Source organism: Pipistrellus kuhlii, unplaced genomic scaffold, assembly GCF_014108245.1.
Source record: "Pipistrellus kuhlii isolate mPipKuh1 unplaced genomic scaffold, mPipKuh1.p scaffold_m20_p_1, whole genome shotgun sequence".
Taxonomy (NCBI): Eukaryota; Metazoa; Chordata; class Mammalia; order Chiroptera; family Vespertilionidae; genus Pipistrellus; species Pipistrellus kuhlii.
This window is the reverse complement of record NW_023425404.1, coordinates 79921494-79931074: the sequence shown is the minus strand read 5'-3', so window position 1 is coordinate 79931074 and position 9581 is coordinate 79921494.

Below are 9581 nucleotides of genomic sequence, written 5' to 3'. Positions count from 1 at the left end.
ATTATAGAGAAAGGGTGAATAGCAATATTAAAATATTTCTTCTAATTAATTTCCTTTCAATGTGCACAAATTCGTGCACTGAGCCTCAAGTGGAAAATAAATAAATAAATAAATAGGATAAATAAATGAAATAAATAAAACTGCTTCTGTTCTCAGTTAATATGACCGTCTATGTAGAAAATAGCTAAGAATCTACACAAAGAAACCACTACTAAGCCAAATATGTGAAATAAATAAGGTCACAGACTACAAAGAAAATAGTTAATAAACCAGTGTATATCTTTGTATTTGCAATAAACAATTAGAAATTGAATTTTTTAAGTATATAAGAAGTCCTAAGACAAATAGTATTTAGACTTGTTGCTCTAAAGACTGGCACTAACTAGAGGTCATTGTTTCTGACCACATTCTTCTGGGTAAGAAAAGTTTGACCCTCCTCCATTTCATAAACTTCATTCACATTTGGAAGAGGATAATACCTACTCTCCAGATCAGCGCTTCTCAAACTGTCTATGATATAAGAATAATTTTTTCTCAGTCTATCACAGACTGATATCTTATAAAATACAATAAAAAGTAATGACCAGCCAAAGTGAAATTAAAATCAAAGATATACAAATGAAGTCTCATTTTTAATTAGATTTACCAGAAATAAAATTACACCACCAAATTGATATTAATATTTCTAAATAATTACTCTCAATTTCTGTGCTTATCTCATCATGAACCAGTGCAAACAGTATGTGGACCAGCCTCACCATGGCTCACACTTTATTTTTTTTTTATTAAATTATTATCTGTGTACATATTTTAACATTGCCCCCTCCCACATACCCTCCCTCCCCAGAGTTTTGTGTCCATTAGTTATACTTATATGCATGTATACAAGTCCTTCGGTTGATCTCTTATCTCCCCCAGATCTCCCTACTCTCCCTGCTGTAATTTGACAGTCTGCTTGTTGCTTTACTGTCTTTATATCTATCTTTTGGTTTGTCAGTTTATAATGTTTTTTAATGCTCACACTTTAAATCACCTTGTCTTTCCTAGAGTTTTGCCAGTGGGACCGAGAAAAATTAAGGGAAATATAAGAAATGATGAGGAACCCATAGTCTAAGAGGGGCCAGAACCAAAGTTTGCTACAAATCAGTACAAACCCCTAGAAGAAAGCCCTTGCTGGCATCTCTGCATTTTTTTTTTTTTTTTTTTTTTTTTTTTTTTTTTTTACATCATGGTCTGAAATCTTAAGGTTCTAGGTACCAGAATTCACTGCTGCTTGGGAGGTAGGGCTTGTTTTATTAAATGTTAATATTTTGTTTGTTTCCCTTTTCCATGCCAAGAAACTCTTTTATTTTCTCCTAGTCTTCTAATATTTCTTTATGTTTTCTTTCTTCCCTCATTAGTTTTGTTTGTTTTCATTTCATATACCTCCTCTCTCTCTCTCTCTCTCTCTCTCTCTCTCTCTCTCTCTCTCAAACTAAACTAAAATACAGAAAATCAAGATAACTCAGATCTGCAGAGCACTTGAAGACTTCTTAAAAATAGTTTAAATGTTTTCATTTTCTATCCAGAGCACATTTTACTGCACTGATACAACAAATCAAGAATTTTTTTTTTCTTTCTCCCTCTCTTATACATTTCATTTAAGCAAAACTTGGAAAAGATAAACATTTACTTTTTATGTGCTAGTTATTCTGGTGACACTTGGTATGCTAGACTCAGATTGAGCATTCCATGTAATCTGATGTCTTAATTTTAAAAAATATATATATATTTCTATTGATTTTAAAGAGGAAGAGAAAACTAGAAACATCAATGATGAGAGAGAATCATTGATTGGTTGCCTTCTGCATGCCCTACACTGGGGAGTGAGCCTGCAACCTGGGCATATCCTGACTGGGAATCAAACCATAACCTCCTGATTCATAGGTCAACACTCAACCACTGAGCCATGCCACTCAGCCTATCTTAATTTTCTCATTCACCCATTTTATCAATGCCTGACAATTCCCATCATACTGCTCACTTTAATTCTGAAATATCAAATATTTGTCATCAATGAGAAGCTGAATGTCTCTGAGGTTTTTTTATTCTGGAAATATAATGCTCCTCTCCCATGATTTCAATCATGTAGAAAATTCCTATGTAGTGTTCTTGACTGTTTTCTAAAAGGAAATTATTTTAGGACAGTGTTATGAATAAAGTGAATGAAGTTGTCAAAGCATGAACATGAAGAAAATTGAGACTCTTTTGTTGAAAGAAACACTGTCCAAATATAATTATCATTTCTACTCTAAAGCTCTTGAAGCTTTAGAAAAACAATTTACATCAAGTTTGACATTTTATGAAACTTACATTGAAATGGCACCTAAAACTATTCGCTGAAATTGCACCAAGATCTCTATATTCTTAGATAAGATTTTTTTTTTAAATCAAGACTGTTAAAAAAGCAAATTCAACACATATTTTTTTTCTACAGGTACTTCTCTGTTTCCAAGGGAAAATTTACTATATATATGATTCATTAATATTAACCAAAAATGATTATCAGAATCAATAGATTTATGCTTCATTTGGTTAAGAGAGTGGTTTGTACAAATGTAAGAGGCAACTAAAAATAACAGAGAGAATGAAATTGCACTATAACTCCATTTCTCCCGAAAGCCAAAAAGAGAAAAGTTAACCTGCCCTCTCCTTATCCCCAGACTAAGGAAGTCATTGGTGAGGAGAATAAAAATCTTTTCCTACAGCTGCCAGAACAATGTAACAATGATCTTTCCTTGAGGAATTAAACCTAGAAATAAGACATTTTTCTCAACCAAAAATAAGCGAGGCAAAGAATTATTTTCTGGTCTCACTGGAAGGGATGGGTGAGATTTGGCAGAAATCATGGATTTGGGGTTTAGCATGGTTTTGCCCTCCTGAAAGGTAGAAACACAATTTCAGACTAAGGCCATTGGAAAGATTCAGAAATAAAACTTTGTGGGAGAATTTGAGATCTGTTCCCCTGGCATATGTCATCATTTTGGCTCAAATAAACTCGAAAGAAGAGAGAGAGAGAGAGAGAGAGAGGAGAGAGAGAGAGAGGAGAGAGAGAGAGAGAGAGAGAGAGAGAGAGAGAGAGGGAGAGAGAGAAAGAAAAGAAAGAAAGAAAGAAAGAAAGAAAGAAGAAAGAAAGAAAGAAGAAAGAAAGAAAGAAAGAAAGAAAGAACGAACTTCATTTTATTTTTCTCACAAGTTTTCAATATCTATTGGGGAAAATGTGTCCCAGTAATAGTGTAATAGTATCCTGGGCAAAAATCCCTACTCACAGCATTGCCGCAGAGAAGTCAGCCACTTTTTCCCAGCTATGGCATAGGCAGAATAATACACAAATTTGCGTTATTTAAATATTAAACATTTAAGTGTAAGTCAACAAGAAGCATAAATATTCCTTCTTATTTCCCTGGCCAGATGGTGCAGTTGGTTCAAGTGTCATCCTGTGCACCAAAGGTTGCAGAGTTCGATTCCCCATCAGAATACATAACTAGGTTGCAGGTCTGATCCTCAGTCAGGCACGTATGAGAGGCAACCGATCTTTTTCTCTCAAATCAATTTTTTAAAAATTCCTTCTTGGACCCTAGCTGGTTTGGCCTGTGCATTTAGGATTCCCGGGTTCAATCCTGATCAGGAACACATGCCCAGGAGGCAGGCTCATTCCCCAATGGGAGGCATCCAGTAGGCAGCCGATTGATAATTCTCATCATTAATGTTTCTTTCTCTCTCTCCCTCTCCCTTCCTCTCTAAAATTAATAGAAGTATTTTCTTAAATATTCCTTCTTGGTCTACTAAATCTTAACAGTTCAGTTAATTGTAGAAAATTTTCAAAATCAAAAGTGAATTCTATTGTTATATAATATTTGTTTTAAGTATGGGAAAGTACAAAGGTTAAAGTTATTTTTAAGCAAAATTGTCTCTAAGGGTTAGAGGTTGTCGTCTTCTTCTTCTTTTTCTTCTTCTTCTTCTTTTAGTTGAACTTTTGTTTTGTTTCATTTTTATTTCAGGGTCTAAGAAAAGTCAGCATGTTTATTTCAACTTGTACACAACAACGGTGCTACCAATTTCATTATTTATCCTGTTTGGACTTTTCTCTCTTCTCTCTCTACCCACCCTAGCCCGAAATCTAAGCCTGATGTTTATTGTAAATGTAAATTCAATTACAAACAACATTCCTAATGGGTAGTGCTTTTTTTTGTTGGAATAGGGAAAGATGGCCTTAAGCATGTAAATGTTGTATATACCATTTTTCTAGTAGTTATAATTAAACTGTATGGTTTATTTTTTTAATATATTTTATTGATTTTTTTACAGAGAGGAAGGGAGAGAGATAGAGAGCTAGAAACGTTGATGAGAGAGAAACATCGACCAGCTGCCTCTTGCACACCCCCTACCGGGGATGTGCCCACAACCAATGTACATGCCCCTGACCGGAATCAAACCCGGGACCTTTCAGTCCGCAGACCGACACTCTACCACTGAGCCAAACCGGCTTCGGCAACTGTATGGTTTAATTATAACTACTAGAGAAGGAGAAAGCAATCAAAATCTATATTGAAAGAGCAATAGAAATGAAAGTATAGAAGAAATAAAAATGGAAAAATGCATAAGGAAAAGCTCATATTTATTTCAAAATAGTATTTTAAGAATAATTCCTATTTTTACAGTGCTTTCCCAAGGAGATCATAGGGTCTTACCAGCATTGCAGAATTCCTATAGCACACATTTGAGGTAGGAAGGAAACAATCTTATTGTAACTCTCATTTTACAAATAAAAAAAGATGAAGCTGGGAGAAGTCATGGTTTATTAAATCTCACTAGTCATTATAAAATCTTCAAACACATTGCTTCTTTTTAAAAAACTGAAAACTGACTTTGTCATAGTTGTGCAGCAGTGACCAGTTAACACATTGGGCACCAGTAGTTTTATTGCTAGCTTTACCCAGTGGCCAGATAAGATTCTATTGAATGAGTACAAAAAACGTTTTTGCAAAGTATCATACTTTAAAAAGACATTTGCTTGTAAGAACATGAAATAAATAACTTCAAAATGCAATGTACTTAATTTTAAGGCACACCTTTAACATTTATGTAAAACACTGTGTAATATGAAAACACGAGAATGCTCGTGATCCGCCAGCAAAGTGTTAATAGAGGAAGAACTATAGCTGTGGTAGCTTATGTCGATCACCTTCACTGTACTAGGCATTATGCTACAGACCCCACAGGAACTGACCAGAACACACAGCTTTCTGTGTATTGCCAAAGCTGCAGTGCTGTCCACAGCCAAAATGAGACCAAAGCTGCCTGGGTACCATCTAGAACAGGGGAAGAAGGCTGCTGCAACAGAAGCCAGTGGGAGCGGCCATTAGGAGCAGCCAGGGAGGGGTGCTGAGCCCCTAGCCAGGTGAGCATGTGGTGCTAGCCTGACCAGCTGCCTGCCATGGGCCACCAGTTTGGCCAAAACACGTGCAATATCTCGTCAAACCATGACTTAGCTGGCCCTTCCTGGGCCTGTCAATTCAGAATAGCATTTTGCCAAGTTGGAACAAGTGCTCTTGTCATAGGCAGCACATGGAAAGGCTCAGATGTCCACATTTCCTCCCAGCTCAACCAGGAACCCCACCATGATTTCTTAGAGAGGCATCCCTGGTGGCTACTCCTTCATTTCCCAGTCATGTTAATAGACCGGAGCAGGCTAGGAATGGCACCTACTCATTTTCATTAGAAAACCACAGAGTAGACAGTCATAAATTGTTCTGCCTACAACAAGAATAGGGCAATTGTATCAGATTTCTGTAAAAACTGTCAGACCAGGGTGTTGGAGAAATGGGCATTACTTTCAACAGCTGCAGTGAGTCAGAGCACAGGGGCACAGGACACTAGAGATATTGCCAGTGTGTTCTCAGTCCTGAGGATCATGGCCTCTTCTTTTAATCACCATCTTGCCCAGAAGCACTCAAGCTTGCTTCATAACTCTAAATTCATAGGTTCCAATCCTACCTTATTAATGGGTAAGAAACACCCACCAGGAAATTAGGATTATATGTGTCTTGGGAGCTCAGTGAGGTGAGGTAAAACATAATTATTGAATGTGTAGCCCGTATCTTACAAGCAAGAGTCAGGATTACTCAGGCCTGGTCCAGGACTGATCTGTAAGCTTCACATCACGGGTCCAACGGTCTTACAAGAGAGCTTCCCCACTAAAGTTCCCAAATCAAAGTCCTATATTCAGTGAAGTCACTGGAAGACAAATAGGTTGAGCAGAGAAGCAAAACCCAAGTACATGATTGAAAGAGAGAAAGAACATTACATAAGAGCAAAAGGGGACAGGACCAGCCTGAGGCAGAGACCACAGAGATGGGCTGAGCAGTGAAGAATCATAGATAGGCAAGAAATCTCAAGTCTAGGGGAAAGGACAGGGATAATGCCATCATTAGCAATAAACCCATGTCTGAGGGCATTAAAACTAACAGGGTAAGGGGCAAAACCCAGAATGGGTAGGAGGGGTCAAAAACTGGACAGCCAATGGAAAATGTGCTTGGAGCTACCTATTTCACTCACCACAAGTCTCCAGAAAGGAGCTGATGACTGCTTAAAGATTCTGTGAAGATGTGGGACACAGAAAATTCCTGGGCTTGGGGGAGTCTCATTGATTTGTCAGTTTCTTATGTAACATGAACATCAGGCTAACTTACAGAAATATAAAGTTATAAGTATGGAGAAACCAAGATGGTGGCATAGGGTAGACACCTGAATGCAGCCTAACATAACAATTTTGAATTTAGAACTGGAAAACAGGTGAAACATCGCCCTGAAGCACCAGACAGCTGGCTGAGAGAGGCTCTACCATCTGGGAAGGGGAGAAAAGCCACACTGAGCCTCAGGAACTGTGAAAGTGCGAAGAACTGTGCAAGAAAAGGTGGCCACCGAGTTCGCTGCTGCCTTGCTTGTGGCATGCAGAGAGGGCAGACTGAGTTTTCTGTTGGCTTACTCTCTGCGCCCAGAGAGGGCAGACAGCTAACACTCGGCTGGCTTTCTTGTTCGGGAGGAAAACAGAACCACACTATTGCTCTGATAGACAGCCCCAGTCAGGGAGAGGCTGGACTGTCAGGCAGTGGGCAGAGATCTCTTCAAGGTGTGTGAAGGCAGCGGCCATTACTGCAGGACTCAGGAACTGGACTCTCGTAGGGAGGGGCTGACGGGAAACCAAAGCTTTTTTGCACCAACCTGAGACTCCGCCCCATCAAAGCAGAGCACAGAAGCCCTCCCCAAGGCTGGCTTTCTTGTTCACCAGGAATAGGACTTTCCTAAGGCAGGACTTATGGGAATCCAAAGCTTGTCTGCACCACCCCAAGACTTCTCCATCTAAGCGGAACACAGAAGCCCTCCTAGCTGAGACACTGCTGATCTTCACAGCCAATTGGCTTGGAGATCAACGCTTCCCAGTGATACCAACAACAAGCAAGGCCTAACAACAAGACTGCACACAGAGCCCTTAAAAGGCTGCACCAAGACTGTCCACCTCAGGTAACTGGGAAGGCTGTGCTACTGGGCTCTACCAGAACACCTAGCACACAAAACTATTCCATCAAATCAGGGAAGCAGCTAAAATGCAGAGAAGAGGCAAGACACAAAGGAAGGAAATTGAGAAATGTAAAATGTAAAAGAATGGACATTGAGTTCAAAACTACAGTTATAAGGTTTTTCAAGAATTTCCTAAAAAAGGCTGATAAAATAAACGAGACCTATGAGGATATGAAAAGTGATCAACTAGAAATAAAGAATACATTCTCTGAAATAAAAAATATTATACAGAGTCCTACAAACAGACTGGAAGGTCGTAAGAATCAAGTCAAAGATTTGGAACACAAAGAGCCAGAGGTCACTCCTCTGCAGAAGCAAGAAGAGAAGATAATCCGGAAAGTTGAAGATAATGTAAGAAACCTCTGGGACAACTTCAAACGAACCAACATCAGAATTATGGGGGTCCCAGAAGAAGAGAGAGAGCAAGATACTGAAAGCATATTAGAAGAAATAGTGCCAGAAAACTTCCCCCACCTGGTGAAAAAAATAGACTTACAAGTCCAGGAAGCGCACAGAACCCCAAACAAAAGGAATCCAAAGATGACACACCAAGACACATCATAATTAAAATTCCAAGAGCAAAAGACAAAGAGAGAAATATTAAAAGCAGCAAGAGAAAAGCAGGTAGTTACCTATAAAGGAGCACCCATATGATTGTCAGCTGAATTCTCAACAGAAACCATGCAGGCCAGATGGGAATGGCAAGAAATATTCAAGGTGATGAATAGCAAGAACCTACAGCCAAAAATACTCTACCCAGCAAAGCTATCACTCATAATCAAAGGCCAGATAAAGAGCTTCACAAATAAAGAAAAAGCTAAAGGAGTTCATCACTGACAAACCAAATTATATAAATTACTGAAGGGGATTCTTTAGGAAGAGGAAGAAGATAAATATAAAAATTATGAACAACAAATACTTAACTATCAACAAGTGAATCTAAAAACCAAGGGAATTAAAAAATCTGATGAACACTATTAATTGGTGAATATAATAGAATCAGAAGTATGGAAGGGGAGTGGAATGATGATTTTCAGGGAAAAGGGCAGTGGGGAGTGTGGGAAGAGACTGAACATAAACTGTGCACCTATGGATGAGGACAATGGGGGGTTGGGAAAGAGCAGAGGGTGGGATGGGAACCTGGTGAAGGGGAGCAATTGAGGGGTGGGGGAGAGGAACATTTGTAATAATTGGAACAATAAAGATTTATTTTTTAAAAAAAGAAAGACGATATAAGTATGTCACAAAACTCTTAGTAAGAAATAATAAGTAACGAAATGGGTCCTAGCTGGTTTGGCTCAGTGTATAAAGCGCTGGCCTGTGGACTGAAGGGTCCTGGGTTTGATTCAGTTCAAGGGCACATGCCCTGGTTGCAGGCTCAATCCCCAGTAGGGGGCAGCCGATCAATGACTCGTGTTTTTATCTCTCCCTATCCATCTCTGAAATCAATAAAAATATATATTTAAAAAATAAGTAAATAAGTGACAAATCGGTAGATTTGTGATTGGTACTCTTATTATCAAAGCCGTATTGTGCTGTTAATCCAACAGATTTCTTAGAAGCACGGATTCTCATGAGAAGAGTCCTCCCTCAGTTTATGGCTTCTGTGTGGTCTGGAACAAAATCTGAATGCATCTCTTGCCTTCTTGTGGAGGTTCACCAGCCCTTCACCTGGACCCCAAAGCAGCAAGACAGTGGGCAGCACCAAGTGCAGTGAACTGTGGCATGGCCCTCTGTTGAAGTCAGCAGAGCAAACTAACACACTTGACAGGTGTGTATTCATTAACAGGATTTGCCAAAACAGGTATTTGTTGTAACAGGGAGCAGATAACATGCCCTTCTTGTTTTTGGAGAATGTTAACACAAACAGCTCTGCACTGATGTCAGACATTGTCACTGTTCTAATAAGTAACATTTTTTTTTTTGCAAGGGATATGGTAGTTTCAATATTTTTACATTAA